Genomic DNA, 20,952 nt, shown 5'->3' on the forward strand with positions numbered 1-20,952 from the left:
TGCTTGTTCCCTTAGTTCCACATATTCTTCATCCAATCCACTGTCATCACTACCTACCACATAGTCAGTATCATCAGCATCGCTATCTGAATCTTCAGAACCACTGTCATCATGTATTGCCTCTTCTTGTACTTGTTGGATTGTTGGCTGTTGAGTTCCTGCTATAGTGATTGCAGCAGCAGTACCACCTTGTGATGCAGGATCTAGTACCTGAGAGCTGCCGGATATGAGAACTGCGCACACATTCACTTGAGAGCATTGCCCTATATCATCCCTCTGTTTCTTTAGAAACTTATGTTTTGTAGGGCTACTAAGTATTTCAGTTATCACTCCTCTCTGATTTGATACAAGCACATGATCATCTTCTGCAGTTATAATACAGTCAGGTGCAGTATCACTTTCTTCATCAGCATCAATACCTATCTCATCCTCAAAGTCACTAACACTGTCTTCACTGCCACTTTGATTATCATGCTCCCCAAAATATTCCACATAAACCTCAGCTACTCCACCATCAGTAGTGTATCCTGACATCTTCATACAACCAACATCATCAGAGAGAAATAACAAGCCATTCACTAGTTCTTTACCAGGCAATAGAAAGTAAATTTTCATACTTCCTTTACAAGTTACGTGATCACCAAGAAAGCCTTTGACCTCAGGTAGGGACACTTTGTCCCTCTCTAACTCTGACATTGCCTCATCCCCACCAACATAATCCAAATTTGGCCCAATTCGAACAAATTGCCCACCAAAATGAAACCGCACAGTCAATTTCTCACTTGGATCCATGGTCACAACACAAACCCTAGCCTGCATTGCCACAAATTTTTTCCAACAATCAACGAGGAATACAACTAATCCAAACTAAATTGAAGATCAAATCCAACTTTTTCGCACAAACACAAAGACCTACAAACCTAAAGATTTCAGAGCTCACAACCCTAACTAGAGCCTGTGATTGGCGGCAGATGCAACTACCAGAAGAATGCAAGACATGGATGAGGATTACCGATGTTTCCACCAGCCGTTGCGATCGTCTTGCTATCCTCGATATCAGTCCCCGATCGCCATTGCCGCCGCACAAGAAGGGGAAGGAGAAGGGACAGGAAGGGGAACCGTCAAGGGAGGCAGCGGTTTGGTGATGAGGTTTAAGAGCTGCGATGGTAGGGCCCGTGGTCAGTCCAGCTGGTGAGTATTTCCCGTCCCAAATCTGCCACATACGCAAACCCGCTCAACACAAACGAGTACTTGCACAAATCAGCCGGGATAAGCCGGGATTATAAAGTACAGGGTGGCAATTTCAGGGATTGGGAGTTTAAGGTTTGATTCAGACTTGGAATACGAATTCAGTGTTTTTTTAGACTTTTCCCTCGAGAGAAAGAAAGAAAAGGAGAAAACGCGTGAACTGGGCCCCTTTTCATCTCTCACACGCAGGCAGCCTCCCTCCTCTCTTGTTTTGGCTTTCCACTCCCGAGCTAGGGCCGCCGCCGCCGCCGCCGGCCGCCGCTGCCGCCCCATCGCTCCTCCGGCGCTGGCCGTCGAAGGAAGGTCATCTTCTCCTCTTGGTGGCTTCCTCATAGCAAGGTTGGGCGCTACTCCTCCGCACAACCCCGTCGGCAATAACGAGAAGGCGGGCGGCGCCGCGAGCTCTCGTCCCGAGGAAACCGCAGGAGGACGAGGTTGATGCGGTCGTCCGCGGCTCCTCCGACGGCGAGGCCAGCCTCCTTTTCACCTCTGCTAGACCCGCAGGTCCAGACTGTTTGGAAGTGAAACGTCAAACCCTGGTGATTTGGGTCTGTGTTCAAGGGGAGGCAAGTCTAGATTTGCATTTGTTTTCTCATGGTGTTGTACTTACTATAGTAAAATCTTATAAATTTTGACTGGATGGTGAGAAATCTGTGAATGTGTATTGAGAAATCAATACAAAGCTTCCAAGTTTTTATGCAATCTTGAGCATTTTCCCACTACTAAAAGTGATAGTTACAGTGTGTGATGAATTTCTGAATAAGATAGTTAAGCTTCTATATGATTCAGGCTTTGACAAAATAAAGATTCGCATAGTAGCCATAATTCTTCTCTCTCTCTCTCTCTCTTTTTGCCTCCTTTTAGACTCTATACTAGCCCCTCTCATACTACTTCACTACCATCATTTATCAAGTGTGTAGCATGTTTCCTTCTCACATGTGTACTATTTTTTTTCAGTTTGTATCTACTGTAGCAGAGTACATCAACGATGTTTTGGAAATTCTGTTTTTCGTTTTTTAATAAATGTTCTTCAATGTAGCTATCCATCTTCCATTGCTCTTTGTTCCTATTGGATGGTCGCGCCCTAGGAGTGGATGATTGAATTTAGTCCTGCTGTCATGTGTGAGGGTGATGTAAAAGGATGAACTAATAACTGGATCTTCAGTAGGATCGCTCAACAGATGGTTTCACAGGTAATTTTCCATAAACTTGCAAGTGCGTTGGTTTGCATGACCGAATCAGCGCCATTTACCTATTTGAAGGCCTACCACGTTTTGTCCTTTTCACAACAGATTTTCATATCAACAGGCTGGTATAACCGGATGTGAGAAGATAGTTGAGAATCTTCTGTTTGCAGTGAGCACCCACACAAATTCTCCCTGCTACATCTGAGAATTCTTATGCATGTGACTTATGAGATGCGCTTGCTCGTGAAGGACATAGGCTACCATTCAATACCCAACCAATGCACTTGTCCATTGTCTTGCTCTTATTAGGTAGTCGCTTCAATGAAAGTATATCTTGCGCTTGTTCATTTTCCTATCCATTTCAACAGATAGTTTGCATTATCTATTTTTTCTGGGAGTTGAGCAAAGAATTAGTTATCTTTCCCTTATGCTGTCAATCTGAAGTATTTCTTGCTATGTCACTTCAGATTAAGAACCCTGCAAAGCTAGATGTTTCACTGTCAGCCCTGAATCCGTGACCACACTGCCGGGTCATAAGGCGGTGGTGAACTGCGCGCTGTGGCTTCCAACCAAGAAGGATGCACTCCAGGTCTGCTACCTCCTTTTTACACTTATTTTCTCTGTCTCTCTTAATTCTCTTTCTGTTGCATCTGAACTGAAATGATTAGCTAGAATAATCAGGCTGAAACAAAACCATGTCGTGTACTGTTGTTCATGCACTGAGCTGCAATTTCTGTCAAAATTAGAGTATGATCCTGAGACGATTGTCTTAATGGATAATTGATCGTACGTGAGAGGAGTTAGCTATAGATACATAGCACCAGTATACACCAAGCAAAAGAATGTTTAATCTGATCCGGAAATGAGTACTGAACAGTTAGCTGGTGGTTTGTTAATTTGTTCCTCTGTAATTCGAAGCAGGGAGACACACTATCTATTGTCCGGAAGTTCTGATGGTGCTATTATGGCGTGGAAGATTGGTTCTGGAATAGGCAAGGTGAATTTCTTATGTTTCACCCTATATGTGTTTGTTGTCGTCGGAATTCTGTTTGAAGCACCTTTGCTGCAATTTCTTGACATTAGATTTTTCTTTCATTGTTCGGGTCTGCTCTGCATTCATGGACGGCTTTGTCGTTTTGGTAATCTCTTATATAAACAATCTGGATGATTGTTTTAGTAGGTAGTTATGATCTACTGATCTTCACAAAATTCGAAATTGAACGAGGGAACCAACTAACTGTGTGTTGTTGTTGATAATCTCGTCCTAGCTAGCTCCTGGGTACATGGACTCCCTACAAAAAAAGCTTGGATCCACTATGGATCATCTGCTGCCTTGGAGTGACCATGGCCAAGAAGACGTTCGTACCCGTTCCCTGGTGCTGTCCGGCGGGTCAGTGCTTGGGCGCTCTTCAACGCCTTCGTTTTTGTTGTCTCCTACGATCTTTCGCTACACGCTCGGCCACTAGCACATCCCCTGCAGTAAGGTAACTAACTACTACCATCCGTGCTTGTGCTTGTACTAATTCTGAATCATTTCAGTCCAGTTTGAGGCCAGCCGCAGCCACGTCGTCGACGGCATCCATCAATCCTGGATCCTTCGACATCTGGATAGACCGTTGCTCCCTCATCGACTACGACGATGGGCTCATCAATATCACCTGCCACAACATCGACATCACCGTCTCCATGTCATTCTGTTGTTTGTCCCTGCTACCAAGTCACTCAATGCTTGGTTTCTCAACAAATTTCACTCATTACATTGGATATTGTGTTGTACTGGTGAAAATAATTGTGTGTGTATGTGATTGCAGTTTTTTTTATGATTGATGTTATGATGGTTAATCACATTGTACACTGGGCGATCAAACTAATATCCATAATATCTTGCATCAATATTGTAGTTATTGATGACATAGCTTATGAGGAAAGACCATGGTAAATGAAGAGACAACGTTACACTGGCTTCTATCTCTGTGAGGTCAGTAGCAATATGGTCATTTGATGCAACAAACCAGAGGAACAAGTCCAGGTTCATCAATCATAGTTGTGAACCAAACACGGAGATGCAGAAATGGTTAGTTATATTGTACTACTTATTATATATCTTTGTTGATAACCCTGATATTTGCTAATGGTATCATGTTCTTTCAGGACTGTAGGTGGATAGACCAGAGTTAATTTCTCAAGCAAGTGGAGGTCCAGTGGCATGAGAGCAAGATTGTTAAAGGTCCAAGTCTGTGTAGGTCCTTAGTTATATTTCTGCCAGGAGAAGGAAGAAGTGTTGCTTGACTGGAATGAGATTGCAGAGAAATTTGGATGTCATTTGCTACATCAAGTAGTCTGGTGTGATCTCCACATTCACACGAAATATACTTATGTGAAGTTCAATTTTATTGTTTAGGCTTGCTCTACTTTATGAAAGGACACTTTTTCTGTTGTAGTTATATTATCGTGCCTTCCATTTCTAATCACTAACATGTAATTGTCGCTCTCGCTAAATCAAGTCTACTGTCATACAAACATGTTAACAAATACGATAGCATGATTTGTGCTCACAATCCCGTCTTAAGAGGCGCCACCAGGTGGCGCCCCAACCACTAGTGGTATTAGAGGTACTACGAGCTGGGGCGCGTGGCGCGCCTCGTGAGCATTGTGCTTGTGCGAGCCGTTGCTAGCGAAGACCGAAAAAACAACACTGGTGGAGTATGCGGTAAAAAGACGGCCCGAGCGTCTACAGCCGGACATTGCAAATCCGCTCTTTCAAACCCGTCTGGACGTGTTCGTAGGCATTGACCGAACACGTCTTAAATTAACCACTTTGCATCTGTCTTCCTCATATTGTATCCCTCTTCATACAAAACATACAAAAATACGTACTACATCTGCATACTATCCTATCTACTCTTCATCGTCAGAGATGTCCACGACGACGGTGCCGAACGCCGGCTGGACGGGCGGTTAGAAGGTCTCCAGCTCATCCTCCTCCTGCTCGACCTTATCCATGTAGGCGAACATCTCCGCTTCCTCCACGGCCTCTTGCGCCTCTATCTCCTGCCGGCGACGTCGTCTTCCCTCTGCAACCATTGAGGATGGCCTGCTGCTCCGCCTACAGATCCCCGTCGCCAGTGTCTCCCACATCCTCCTCCTCTGGCTCCTCCTCCTCCTCCTCCACCCCCATCCCCACCACCACCACCACCTCCTCCTCCTCCTCCTTCGGATCCACTGCATCCGGAGGTAGCCCCGCGGCGATTCGGGCTGCGCGCCTTGCCCGAATCTGCTCAAGGAGCTTGAGCTGGCGCTCCGGCGTCAGAAAGGGCTCGCTCCTTGTCCGGAGGTGTGGGGGCATGGCTACTAGGTGGACGTGTGAAGTGGAAAGTGGCGACAGCGGTGGACAAGAGGAGGAAAATGTGGATGGATGGTAGGGTTCGGTGCCGCCGGTCGACTTAAATAGACGGGCAATGCACTACCCGGCCCGCCGGAGCTGCGCCACGCGGCGCCACCGGTCCGACGGAAAAGACGAGTTTCAGACCGCCGGGTTTAAGGGCGGTTCCAGCCGAGACCCTTTCGTCAGTCCGACATGGCGGACGTGCCCGGACGCGCCCCATAGCCACCCCATATTTGGGCTAGATATGGGGGGTGCCGGTCAGCTCGGGCATTTAAGGACCGTCTGAGAGGCCCGTCTGGGTAAAAAAATCGTGACCGGGCAGTGACCGAACGGCCTGCCCATGCGTTTGAGAGGTCCGATTGTAGATACTCTAAAGCATTCAGAAAATCTGCTTAGTAGACATTTATCTTTTTAAAAACCATATGTTTCTCTTGTGTATGTTTTTTAAATGATTAGGTTTTATTATAAAGATTCATCAGGAGTACAAAGCATCCAGACATAATAAAAATTATATAAAGGTTCATGAGCCACCGAGTGTCTGTGCCAGAACGAGCCGTTGTCGTCACTCCCATACTGAAGCCGACCTAACCTTGTCGATGATAACCGGGAAGTTTTCGTCAACATGTCCCAATGGACCAGCGCCCTTCACCTCACCCCAAGAGGAACCCGCCAGGAATCCAGAGCTCCTATTTGACGCTTGTAGGCGTCAAACAGATGTGCCTTCCCCTGAAGGAAGGTGCTAATGGGCCGGCCCATTCGCAGAAGCTCTCTTTAGCTAGGTTTTAGCTGCGTTTTTGTGGAACTTGCTGGCTATTGTTTAGCGATTAAAATACAGTATAAAATTCTATTTAAAACTAAGAAACATATATCTTATTTTGAATATTTTTACAAAATATGAATATATACGTTGAACAATTGTCAGTATGCATTTAAATTTTTTGCAATATACATTGAACAAATTCGGAAACACATTGAACATTTTTGTAATATATGTTGAACAAATTTTGGATACGCATTGAACATTTTGCCATATACATTGAAGAAATTTTGGATAAACATTCAAAATTTCGCAAATATGTTGAACAAATTCTAATATTTTTTTTTGAAAAGGGGCACTTTATTACTTAAAAGATTTAAGCATTACACCCGGCCTCTGCATTACTAAGATGCACACAGCCAAAAAATGTCTTCTCACACAAATGAATGATAAAAAGGCGAAATACAAAAACATGAAGAGTCCGTGTAACGCCTAAAGCGGAGGGGGGTCAATCCTAAGATCATGTTGCCACCCATGCTGGGTAAAAGTATCCCTCGCCGTAGCCTCCAATCGTGTACACACCTTCGTAAACAGGTCTTGATTCTCCACGCGTTGTAGAGAGGACCATAAACGAAGAGTCCCGGTACATCTGTAGAGAACCTGCATCAGGGAAGTACTTTTATCGTTAAAAACCTTATCATTTCTACATAGCCAAAGCGACCAAATAACGGCAAGCGCTCCCACCCTGAGAAAAGTTCTAAACCTGTGATCAATCCCGTGTAACCAGTTGCCAAATACATTAGCAACACTACAAGGAGGATACAAACCAGAAGCTATTTGGATGACTGACCATATAGAACGAGCCAATTTGCATTGAAAGAATAAATGTTTTATTGTCTCATCATGGTGACAAAAGACACATTGCGGACTTCCATGCCAATTCCTCTTAATAAAGTTATCTTTAGTAAGAATGACTCCGCGACGAAGATACCATGCAAGGATTTTATTCTTTTTTATAATGCATACGAGAAACATTTCTATAATGCATGGTGAACTTTTTTGTAATATACAGTGAACAATATCTTAATATTCAATGAACATTACAGGAATGTTCACCGTATATTATGAAAACTATAAAAAGAAAGGAAATGTAAAAACACAAAGAAAAATGAAAAAGAAACACAATCTGAAAAATGAAAAAAAATGAAACAAAGAAAAATGAAACAAAAACAAAACAAAAACAAAAACCGCAACATAGAATAAAAAAATAAAAAATGCACGCGCCCCTCAAATGGGCCAGCCCAACTTGCTTGCCGAATCAGCGAAAGGTTGCCTGCTTGACGCTCGCGGACGTCATAGACGGTTTGCCCCAGGAATCGATGGCCTAACTAACGCCTGCGAAGGGGCAAGCATGGAAATTTTCTTGGGGCATCGGCATTGGTTGATGAGTGCCTCGTCGATTCGGCGATACTGGAAGCTCAAGCATGCAAGGGGAGCAGTGGCACTATCCTTTGATCTTCATACTGGCTCGTCCTGCATCGCTTTGAATTGTGCTAAAGTTATAGCCAATATCAGTTCTGAGACACCATGCCGATATGCCACTATTCTTCGAGAAATCAATCATAGTCGTGGCTCTTTTCAAGAGGTCAAATTCATTCACGAGGAGTGACAGTTTAATGGGGAGGCCCATTCCCTAGCTAAGGCAGTCTCTTCTCTTTTGTTAGGGTGCCATGTGTGGCTTTCTAACTTGCCCGACATAATTTGTATCCCTATAAATGTTTTTAATTAAAACTAGTAAGCGTGCACGTGCAACACACGTATCCTAATAAAATACACTAAAAATATGAGCTATCACTCATGTTTTTACCAAAACATTTAAATGCGTGTCACGTCCAATGATTTGAATGCAATAATTTATTTTAGATTAAGTCATAAGTCTTGTTTGACCGGTGAAAGACTTTCATTGTTGAAATGTTATGATCCCAAAATTCCAAAAACAAAATGAAAAAACCCGAGCATGTAACACACGACCAATACACGTGTCTTCACATAAAATTAACAATGACATAAATGTATTGTAATTGTTACTTATTATAAAAACACTTAAAAATAACAACTAAGGAACATTATCTAGTAATCATTATTTGATGATGATCCGCTCTGGTAGGTCCATCTTTTGATCCGATCGATGATGCTTCGTTCTAAGACCGGGATATTGTTTAAAACTTCATTCTCTTCATACTTCAACATATGGACCAAAAATCGCTTCCTCAGTTCAAAATCATCCTACATATGCATTATATAACATCGTTATTAAAAAAACATGTGTAATGTGTGTAGAAATGAGCATGGTGACAATACTTACCTTGGGTACTGGAAAATATAGCATCCCATCGTGCCATGAGTGCATTAAATTGAAAACCAAATAACCAGACAGGGGACTGCATGTATGAAATGTTACATGCAAGTTGAATGAATCAATTAAAATTGTGATGTATTGACAAGATTCGTACCCGTATGAGTTTGTTGGAACAGTAGGAACTTTGCATCCCCATTTCAAAATGTCGTCCTTGAAGGCAGGGTTTGCAGCTTGGAGTGCAAGGTTTAGATTGTTGGCCATAGTTTCAAGTATATGCTTTCCGAAAGTGGGTATTGAAAGCGGGTCCAAAATAGATACAACTTTTTTTATGTTGGTCCAAGACAAACAATAAAAATAACCCAAGAATATCACGAGGCAATAAAATCTACAATGATACATGCATTTAGAAATACATCAATCATTATCATTCATTAAGACCAAATAAACAATAAATTTAAATTTAAATCTTACCGTATCACATTCTGAGATATGATACTCATTGCTGTCAGGCCAGTGATGACCCACAAGAATAGGGGATCTATCGTAGTCCTTTCGATAAGTAAGAGTGTCGAACCCAACGAGAAGCAGAAGGAAATGATAAGCGGTTTTCAGCAAGGTATTCTCTGCAAGTACTAAAATAAGTGGTAACAGATAGTTTTGTGATAAGGTAAATTGTAACGAGCAACAAGTAACAAAAGTAAATAAGGTGCAGCAAGGTGGCCCAATCCTTTTTGTAGCAAAGGACAAGCCGGACAAATTCTTATATAAGGAAAAGAGCTCCCGAGGACACATGGGAATATCGGCAAGCTAGTTTTCATCACGCTCATATGATTCGCGTTCGGTACTTTGATAATTTGATATGTGGGTGGACCGGTGCTTGGGTGCTGTTCTTACTTGAACAAGCATCCCACTTATGATTAACCTCTATTGCAAGCATCCGCAACTACAACAAAAGTATTAAGGTAAACCTAACCATAGCATGAAACATATGGATCCAAATCAGCCCCTTACGAAGCAACGCATAAACTAGGGTTTAAGCTTCTGTCACTCTAGCAACCCATCATCTACTTATTACTTCCCAATGCCTTCCTCTAGGCCCAAATAATGGTGAAGTGTTATGTAGTCGACGTTCACATAACACCACTAGAGGTTAGACAACATACATCTCATCCAAATATTGAACGAATACCAAATTCACATGACTACTAATAGCAAGACTTCTCCCGTGTCCTCAGGAACAAACGTAACTACTCACAAAGCATATTCATGTTCATAATCAGAGGGGTAATAGTATGCATAAAGGATCTGAACATATGATCTTCCACCAAGTAAACCAACTAGCATCGACTACAAGGAGTAATCAACACTATTAGCAACCTACTAGCACCAATCCCGGACTTAGAGACAAGAATTGGATACAAGAGATGAACTAGGGTTTGGAGATGAGATGGTGCTTGTGAATATGTTGATGGAGATTGCCCTCTCCCGATGAGAGGAGCGTTGGTGATGACGATGATGATGATTTCCCCCTCCCGGAGGGAAGTGTCCCCGGCAGAACAGCTCTGCCGAAGCCCTAGATTGGTTCCGCCAAGGTTCCGCCTCGTGGCGGCGGAGTCTCGTCCCGAAAGGTTGCTTATAATTTTTTTCTCATCGAAAGACTTCATATAGGAGAAGAGGGGCGTCGGAGAGCCACCAGGGGGCCCACGAGGTAGGGGGCGCGCCCCCACCCTCGTGAGCAGGGTGTGGCCCCCCTGGCCTTCATCTTTGGCAACGATTTTTCTTTATTTATTTTAAGATATTCCGTGGAGTTTCAGGACTTTTGGAGTTGCGCAGAATAGGTCTCCAATATTTGCTCCTTTTCCAGCCAGAATTCCAGCTGCCGGCATTCCCCCTCTTCATGGTAAACCTTGTAAAATAAGAGAGAATAGCCATAAGTATTGTGACATAACGTGAAATAACAGCCCATAATGCAATAAATATTAACATAAAAGCATGACGCAAAATGGACGTATCAACTCCCCCAAGCTTAGACCTCGCTTGTCCTCAAGCGAAAAGCCGATAACAATAAATATGTCCTCATGTTTAGAGGTAGAGGCGTCGATAAAAATAAAATACGGACATGAAGGCATCATGATTGTTTCATAACAGAAACATATATAGATTTGTCATATGATTACTTATGTTCAAGTGATGATCTTTTCACAATGCAAAAGTATGAATCAGAAACCTTATTAGGCGCTAACAAATTATAACCTCAGTCATTGAAGCAATTGCAATTTATCATAACATCGGAAGGAGTCTATGTCAGAGCTTAAAAGCAAGTCCACATACTCAACTATCACTTAGTCCTTCATAATTGCTAACACTCACGCAATACTTGTGGTTATGAAGTTTCAATCAGACACAGAGAAAGATTGGGGCTTATAATGCTGCCTCCAAACTTATTCACCTTTGGGTGATGTCAACAATAATAGTTCATGCTAATGTACATCCAATTGGATATATATATATATATATATATAAGGATCACCCCACCATGAAGTGCTTGCCAAAGGATAAAATGAAAAAGGGAAAGGTCAAGATTACCTTGACTCTTGCATAAGATAGAGGATAATAATAAAAGATAGGCCCTTCGCAGAGGGAAGCAGAGGTTGCCATGCGCTTTTATGGTTGGATGCACAAAACCTTAATGCAAAAGAACGTCACTTTATATTGCCCCTTGTATGTGAACCTTTATTATGAAGTCCGTCGCTTTTATTGCGTCCACAACAAGTTCGTACAAAGCTTATTTCTCTGCATTAATAAGTCATGCATATTTAAAGAGCAATTTTTATTGCTTGCACCGATGACAACTTACTTGAAGGATCTTACTCAATCCATAGATAGATATGGTGGACTCTCATGGCTAAACTGGTTTAAGGGTATTTGGAAGCACAAGTAGTATCTCTACTTGGTGCTGAGAATTTGGCTAGCATGAGGGGGAAAGGCAAGCTCAACATGTTTGAATGATCCATGACAATATACTTTAACCGAGATGCGAGAAAACATAACCCATTACGTTTTCTTCCTTGTCCAACATCAACTCTTTAGCATGTCATACTTAATGAGTGCTCCCAATTATGAAAGATGTCAATGATAGTATATCTATATGTGAAACCTCTCTCTCCTTATTACTTCCTATTAATTGCCATGATGACTAAAGCTATATTTGCCAACTCCTAACAACTTTTTAATCATCATACTCTTTCTATGTGAAGTCATTACTCTCAATAAGATCAATATGAACTCTTTGTTTCTTTTTATTCTTTCTTTTAATCACTCAAGATCATGGCAAAATAATCAAGCCCTTGACTCAACACTAATCTTTATTATATAGCTCACGGACTAGATTGCATAGAGGGATCATAAAGCAAACTTCAAAACTAGATCATGCCGTGACTTTATTCTACTAAATCAAGATACTACTAATAGGATCGAACTAAGAAAAACGGTAAAGATAGGAGTTGTGATGGTGATACGATACCGGGGCACCTCCCCCAAGCTTGGCAGTTGCCAAGGGGAGTGCCCATACCCATGTGATGAGGTCCCCTTCTTTGTTGTTCGAGGTGGAGGTGTTGTTGATGACGCAAGCTTGTCGTCCCCTTCCATGGCATAGGCTCACCCTCATAGAAGGATGATCGAGTCTCCGGAATTCTCAAATCTGCAATGGAAACAGGTCGAAACGAAAACAGGGGATATTTGCATGATACGGGGGTCAAAACCTTCGGGAGAATATATAATGAATTTTTACCGACCAAAACACGTATCGTACAGGAAAATGGAGTCCGGAGGGCACACGAGGTGCTCACGAGGTAGGGGGGCGCGCCCAGGGGGGTAGGGCGCGCCCTCCACCCTCGTGGAGGGCTCGTGTCCTCCCTGGACTGCTACCTATTTTTCTATTTTTCTAAATATTCCAAAACGGAGAAATATTGCCTTAAAAATTGTTTTGGAGTTGGTTTACTTACCGTACCACATACCTATTCCTTTTCGGAGTCTGGAACGTTTTGGAAAGTGTCCCTTATGTATTCCTCCGGGGTTACGGTTTCAATAACATTGGTTTCAACATTTATAGGATTACCTGAGATATAGTGCTTGATTCTTTGACCGTTTACCACCTTCGGATTTGTGCCTTCGAAATTGTTGATTTTTATGGCACCGGAACGATTCACCTCCTCGATAACGTAGGGACCTTCCCATTTAGAGAGAAGTTTTCCTGCAAAAAATCTTAAACGAGAGTTGTATAGCAATACATAATCGCCTACATTAAACTCACGCTTTTGTATCCTTTTGTCATGCCATCTTTTAACTTTTTCTTTAAACAACTTGGCATTTTCGTAGGCTTGGGTTCTCCATTCATCAAGTGAGCTAATATCAAATAACCTCTTCTCACCGGCAAGTTTGAAATCATAGTTAAGCTCTTTAATAGCCCAATATGCCTTATGTTCTAGTTCGAGAGGTAAGTGACATGCTTTTCCATAAACCATTTTATACGGAGACATACCCATAGGATTCTTATATGCAGTTCTATATGCCCATAATGCATCATCAAATTTCTTGGACCAATTCTTTCTAGACCTATTAACAGTCTTTTGCAAAATTAATTTGAGCTCTCTATTACTCAATTCTACTTGACCACTAGACTATGGGTGATAAGGAGATGCAATTCTATGATTAACGTCATATTTGGCAACCATTTTACGGAAAGCACCATGAATAAAGTGTGAACCACCATCAGTCATTAAATATCTAGGGACTCCAAACCTCGGAAAAATAATTTCCTTAAGCATTTTAATAGAAGTGTTATGATCAGCACTACTAGTTGGAATAGCTTCTACCCACTTAGTAACGTAATCAATAGCAACTAAAATATGGGTGTATCCATTGGAGGCAGGAAAAGGTCCCATATAATCAAAACCCCAAACATCAAATGGTTCAATAACAAGTGAATAATTCATAGGCATTTCTTGACGTCTACTAATATTACCAATTCTTTGACATTCATCACAAGATAAAACAAACTTACGGGCATCCTTGAAGAGAGTAGGCCAATAAAAACCAGATTGCAATACCTTATGTGCAGTTCTATCTCCAGCGTGGTGTCCTCCATAAGCTTCGGAGTGACACTTGCGTAGGATCTATTCCTGTTCATGCTCAGGTACACAGCATCTAATAACACCATCTACTCCTTCTTTATAAAGATGTGGGTCATCCCAAAAGTAATCTCTCAAATCATAAAAGAACTTTTTCTTTTGTTGGTATGTGAAGCTAGGTGGTATAAATTTAGCAACAATATAATTAGCATAATCTGCATACCATGGAGTGCTACGAGAAGTGCTTATGACATTTAATTGTTCATCAGGAAAGCTATCATCAATAGGTAGTGGGTCATCAAGAACATTCTCTAACCTAGATAAGTTGTCTGCAACTGGGTTCTCAGCTCCTTTTCTATCAACAATATGCAAATCAAATTCTTGCAGCAAGAGAACCCATCTAATAAGTCTAGGTTTAGCATCTTTCTTTTCCATAAGATATTTAATAGCAGCATGATCAGTGTGAATAGTTACTTTAGAATCAACAATATAGGGTCTGAATTTATCACAAGCAAACACAACTGCTAAAAGTTCCTTTTCGATGGTAGCATAATTTCTTTGAGCATTGTCTAGAGTTTTACTAGCATAATGGATAACATTTAATTTCTTATCAACTCTTTGCCCTAGAACAGCACCTACAGCATAATCACTAGCATCACACATAATTTCAAAGGGTAAATTCCAATCAGGTGGCTGAACAATAGGTGCAGAGACTAATGCTTTCTTAAGTATTTCAAATGCTTCTACACAATCATCATCAAAGACAAATGGTACATCTTTTTGTAATAAATTAGTCAGAGGCCGAGAAATTTTTGAGAAGTCCTTAATGAACCTCCTATAAAATCCAGCGTGACCAAGGAAACTTCTTATACCTTTGATGTCCTTGGGACATGGCATCTTTTCAATAGCGTCAATCTTGACTTTATCAACTTCAATACCTCTTTCAGAAACTTTGTGCCCCAAGACAATACCTTCATTAACCATAAAGTGGCACTTTTCCCAATTCAAGACAAGATTAGTTTCTTCACATCTCTGCAAAACTCGATCAAGATTGCTCAAGCAATCATCAAAAGAGGAACCATAGACGGAAAAGTCGTCCATGAAAACCTCACAAATCTTTTCACAAAAATCAGAGAATATAGCCATCATGCATCTTTAAAAGGTAGTAGGTGCATTACATAAACCAAAAGGCATACGTCTATAAGCAAAAGTACCAAAAGGGCATGTAAAAGTAGTCTTTGATTGATCTTTAGCCGACACAGGTATTTGAGGGAAACCAGAATAACCATCTAGAAAGCAATAATGTGTATGTTTGCATAATCTTTCTAGCATTTGATCAATAAAAGGTAAGGGGTAATGATCTTTCTTAGTGGCTTTATTTAATTTGCGGAAATCAATTACCATCCTATAACCTGTAATAATTCTTTGAGGAATCAATTCATCTTTATCATTAGGGACAACAGTAATACCTCCCTTCTTAGGGACACAATGGACAGGACTTACCCACTGACTATCAGCAACGGGATAAATTATACCTACCTCCAGAAGCTTGAGTATTTCCTTCCTTACTACTTCTTTCATTTTAGGATTCAAACGTCGTTGAGGATCACATACTGGTTTAGCATCCGCTTCCAAATTTATTTTATGCTGACATAGAGTGGGACTAATGCCCTTAAGATCATCAAGAGTATATCCAATAGCGGCACGGTGCTTCTTCAGAGTTTTCAATAATCTTTCTTCTTCATGCTCTAAAAGGTTAGCACTAATAATAACAGGATATATTTTCTTTTCATCAAGATAAGCATACTTAAGATTATCAGGCAATGGTTTAAGCTCAAAAACGGGATCACCCTTGGGTGGAGGAGGATCCCCTAGGATTTCAATAGGCAAATTGTGTTTCAGAATAGGTTCCTGTTTAAAGAATATTTCATCTATTTCCTTTCTTTCATTCATAAACATATCATTTTCATGGTCTAGCAAATAGTGTTCTAAAGGATCACTAGGAGGTACAGCAATAGAAGCAAGACCAATAATTTCATCCTTACTAGGCAATTCTTCCTCACGATGTTGTTTACTGAATTTAGAGAAATTAAACTCATGAGCCATATCATCCAAGCCAACAGTAACAACATTCTTTTTGCAGTCTATCGTAGCATTAACAACATTCAAGAAGGGTGTACCAAAAATAATGGGACAAAAGCTATCTTGTGGAGAACCAAGAACAAGAAAGTCAGCGGGATATTTGGTTTTCCCACACAAGACTTCAACATCTCTAACAATTCCCATTGCAGATATAGTATCTCTATTGGCAAGTATAATTGTAACATCAATATCTTCTAACTCAGCAGGTGCGATATCATGCATAATTTCTTTATATAAGTCAATGGGTATAACACTAGCACTAGCACCCATATCACATAAGCCATGATAACAGTGATCTCCTATTTTAACAGAAATAACAGGCACGCCTACCACAGGTCTATGTTTATCTCTATCATAGGGTTTAGCAATTCTAGCAGTTTCACCAGAGAATTCAATGACATGCCCATCAATATTATCAGACAAGAGATCTTTAACAATAGCAATATTAGGTTCTACTTTGACTTGCTCAGGAGGTGTATAACTTCTAGTATTGCTTTTATGAATAACAGTTGAAGCTTTAGCATGATCCTTTACTCTAGCAGGGAAAGGTGGTTTCTCAACATAAGAGGTGGGAACAATAGGATCATTATAAGTGATGGTCTTTTCTTCAACTTTAATAGGTGCAGCTACTTTTACTTCTATGGGAGGATGATATTTAAACCACTTCTCCTTGGGGAGATCAACATAAGTAGCAAAAGATTCATAGAAAGAAGCTACTATCTTAGGGTCAAGTTCATATTTAGTGCTAAACTTACGGAAAATATCGGTATCCATAAAAGATTTAACACAATCAAACTTAGGTGTCATACCTGACTCCTTACCTTCTTCGAGGTCCCAATCTTCAGAGTTGCGTTTAATTCTATCCAATAAATTCCATCTGAATTCAATAGTCTTCATCATAAAAGAGCCAGCACAAGAAGTATCGAGCATGGTGCGATTGTTATCAGAAAGCCGAGCATAAAAATTCTGGAGAATTGTCAATTTTGAGAGCTCATGATTGGGGCATGAATATAACATTGATTTAAGCCTCCCCCAAGCTTGAGCGATGCTTTCTCCTTCGCGAGGCCAAAAATTATATATATAATTGCGATCACGATGAACAAGATGCATAGGGTAATACTTTTGATGAAATTCCAATTTCATTCTTTTATAGTTCCATGATCTCGTATCATCACATAGCCTATACCATGTCGATGTGTCTCCCTCCAAAGATAAAGGGAAAGCCTTCTTCTTAACAACATCATCGGGTATACCTGCAAGCTTAAATAATCCACAAATATCATCCAAATAGCGTAGATGCTCGTCGGGATGCTTTGTCCCATCTCCCGTAAAAGTATTAGCCAGCAGTTTTTCCATAATACCCGAAGGAAATGTAAAAGGAGTTTCATTTTCAATAGGTTCAGTAGGTTGAGGAGCAACTCTTTGATCTACTGGATGGGGTGAAGATACCCCGAACAAGCCCCTCAGAGATTCAGTTTCCATAGTAACAAGTGACAGAAAATTTCAGCACACTATATAATTTTTTCCTTACCAAATTCCACCTACCAAAGGCGCTACACTCCCCGGCAACGGTGCCAGAAAAGAGTCTTGATGACCCACAAGCATAGGGGATCTATCGTAGTCCTTTCGGTAAGTAAGAGTGTCGAACCCAACGAGGAGCAGAAGGAAATGATAAGCGGTTTTCAGCAAGGTATTCTCTGCAAGTACTGAAATAAGTGGTAACAGATAGTTTTGTGATAAGGTAAATTGTAACGAGCAACAAGTAACAAAAGTAAATAAGGTGCAGCAAGGTGGCCCAATCCTTTTTGTAGCAAAGGACAAGCCGGACAAATTCTTATATAAGGAAAAGAGCTCCCGAGGACACATGGGAATATCGTCAAGCTAGTTTTCATCACGCTCATATGATTCGCGTTCGGTACTTTGATAATTTGATATGTGGGTGGACCGGTGCTTGGGTGCTGTTCTTACTTGAACAAGCATCCCACTTATGATTAACCTCTATTGCAAGCATCCGCAACTACAACAAAAGTATTAAGGTAAACCTAACCATAGCATGAAACATATGGATCCAAATCAGCCCCTTACGAAGCAACGCATAAACTAGGGTTTAAGCTTCTGTCACTCTAGCAACCCATCATCTACTTATTACTTCCCAATGCCTTCCTCTAGGCCCAAATAATGGTGAAGTGTTATGTAGTCGACGTTCACATAACACCACTAGAGGTTAGACAACATACATCTCATCAAAATATCGAACGAATACCAAATTCACATGACTACTAATAGCAAGACTTCTCCCGTGTCCTCAGGAACAAACGTAACTACTCACAAAGCATATTCATGTTCATAATCATAGGGGTAATATTATGCATAAAGGATCTGAACATATGATCTTCCACCAAGTAAACCAACTAGCATCAACTACAAGGAGTAATCAACACTACTAGCAACCTACTAGCACCAATCCCGGACTTAGAGACAAGAATTGGATACAAGAGATGAACTAGGGTTTGGAGATGAGATGGTGCTAGTGAAGATGTTGATGGAGATTGCCCTCTCCCGATGAGAGGAGCGTTGGTGATGACGATGGTGATGATTTCCCCCTCCCGGAGGGAAGTGTCCCCGGCAGAACAGCTCTGCCGGAGCTCTACATTGGTTCCGCCAAGGTTCCGCCTCGTGGCGGCGGAGTCTCGTCCCGAAAGGTTGCTTATATTTTTTTTTCTCATCGAAAGACTTCATATAGGAGAAGATGGGCATCGGAGAGCCACCAGGGGGCCCACGAGGTAGGGGGGCGCGCCCAGGGGGGAGGGGCGCGCCCCCCACCCTCGTGAGCAGGGTGTGGGCCCCGTGGCCTTCATCTTTGGCGACGATTTTTCTTTATTTATTTTAAGATATTCCGTGGAGTTTCAGGACTTTTGGAGTTGCGCAGAGTAGGTCTCCAATATTTGCTCCTTTTCCAGCCAGAATTCCAGCTGCCGGCATTCCCCCTCTTCATGGTAAACCTTGTAAAATAAGAGAGAATAGCCATAAGTATTATGACATAACGTGAAATAACAGCCCATAATGCAATAAATATTAACATAAAAGCATGACGCAAAATGGACGTATCAGCCAGCTATCAAACAATTGTGCCAACATACAATGTCCATACCGTCACGATGACTTGGGACTCGTGCATAGTGGGACATGGACTACAATATTGTAAGAAAATATTAGTAGAATGAGGCAAAATGTAAAATGTGATTAAAATAACTTACACAGAATCGCAGATCCATATAGTGTACTGGGACGTCTCTAGCAAGCTGGACGTCGTGGCACGCTAGTATCCTCACATCCATGTTAAAACAATCAGCATCCATGTACTCATCATTTTTTAATATGTTCTTTAGTTGTCTCAAGTTTAAACTAATAGGGTAAGGCTGAGAGCTTTTCACCCATTCGCTCCTGTGAAATGGGAATTCTATCGTTATACAAGAGTAATAGGAACAAAAATGAATTGCAAAAATGTGTCTTACTCTAGCATCGGGACATCATCAACCATGATGATGAACAAGCAAAATTCATCTATTAAGTTGTCATTTGTTGGAATGACAGACGGCGAAAGGATAAATGATTGCGAGATGAGCTCAACTTGTGACGATGAGTTGGATGCTTTAGATTTGTTAGGAGGTCTTTCGAAAATCATACAATCAGTGGGATCCGTGTTGGTTTCATCATCATCCAAGTCTCGGTTTCTTATATCGTCATCATTGAATTCCGAATCGACTAAAATGACAGCTAATTTTGTTCTAAAATCTGTCATGTGAACCTAAAGTGAAGTAGTAATAAGACTTAGTTTTCAAATAATGATACAACACAAAATAATTAGTATCATGATACGATGCAAAATGTACCTGTTCGGGAGTGTCGGACAAACTCTCTCCCGTGAAGTACTCCATGAAATTTAACATCCAGAGACCACAAGATGACCTTGATGATAAAGAAATTTTGTTATGCTTAATAACAAAAATATTAATAAAAAAATAGTATCATAAAATGATGATGACTGAACCACACTATCATACCAGATACGCTCGATAAAAAAGGAACTAAACAACGTTTGCTGCTAATATAAATCAAATGACCAATAGGGCTATCAATAAAATAACTAAATTTCTAAACCATATATTTTGTATATAAATCAAATGAACAAAATGGTTATCAATAAAAAATGAATTTGTGAATGCATAATTATTTTGAGAGAAACCCATATAATTATTACTTTCACCGAATGGGTTGTCGATCATAGATACAACAATTAAACAAAAGAGACACGGCCGGTGATCCATTTGGTCGATGTACTGTTTAATCTGGGTGGCCTATTTAGGTGATAGAAAAGCAACCAGAGGCCGGATTGCAAAAGAGAGAAAAAAGCAACCAAAGAAACACTAATAAGGAGCAGCCGGTGAAAAGTAAAATAAAAAAAGAGCAACAGGATGTAACCCGTCGCACTATCACTATCTCGATCTCTCCAGTACACTATCACTTTGCTTTCTCCACTCCTCACTTCTTCCTCCGCCAGCCTCCTCCTCTGTAGCACGGCGCCTACTCTGCAGCACACCACATCCTCTCTCGGCACGATGTCGGCCGGCGGCCCCGCCCCCCACCCCCACCACCTGCACCACCACGGCCTTGCCCCGTCTCCTCCTATCCCCACCAGGGCCTCGCCCCATCGGCCCTTATCCCCAGCACGGCCTCGCCCCGCC

General features: G+C 41.2%; 1 long non-coding RNA gene across 12 annotated transcripts; it reads left to right on the forward strand.

Annotated features, from left to right (window-relative positions):
* The first annotated feature begins 1,409 nt into the window (after window positions 1–1,409).
* LOC123062857 (uncharacterized) lies at window positions 1,410–4,879 on the forward strand. Of its 12 annotated transcripts, XR_006429919.1 has the most exons (8): window positions 1,410–2,441; window positions 2,557–2,744; window positions 2,903–3,024; window positions 3,357–3,432; window positions 3,704–3,919; window positions 3,975–4,232; window positions 4,337–4,509; window positions 4,587–4,879. It is a non-coding gene; the product is annotated as an uncharacterized lncRNA (long non-coding RNA). The 12 variants fall into 12 exon arrangements; XR_006429916.1 differs by having other exon boundaries at window positions 3,704–4,232; XR_006429909.1 differs by having other exon boundaries at window positions 3,975–4,509.
* The last annotated feature ends 16,073 nt before the right edge of the window (window positions 4,880–20,952 follow it).

Source organism: Triticum aestivum, chromosome 3A, assembly GCF_018294505.1.
Source record: "Triticum aestivum cultivar Chinese Spring chromosome 3A, IWGSC CS RefSeq v2.1, whole genome shotgun sequence".
In the NCBI taxonomy this organism is placed as follows: domain Eukaryota; kingdom Viridiplantae; phylum Streptophyta; class Magnoliopsida; order Poales; family Poaceae; genus Triticum; species Triticum aestivum.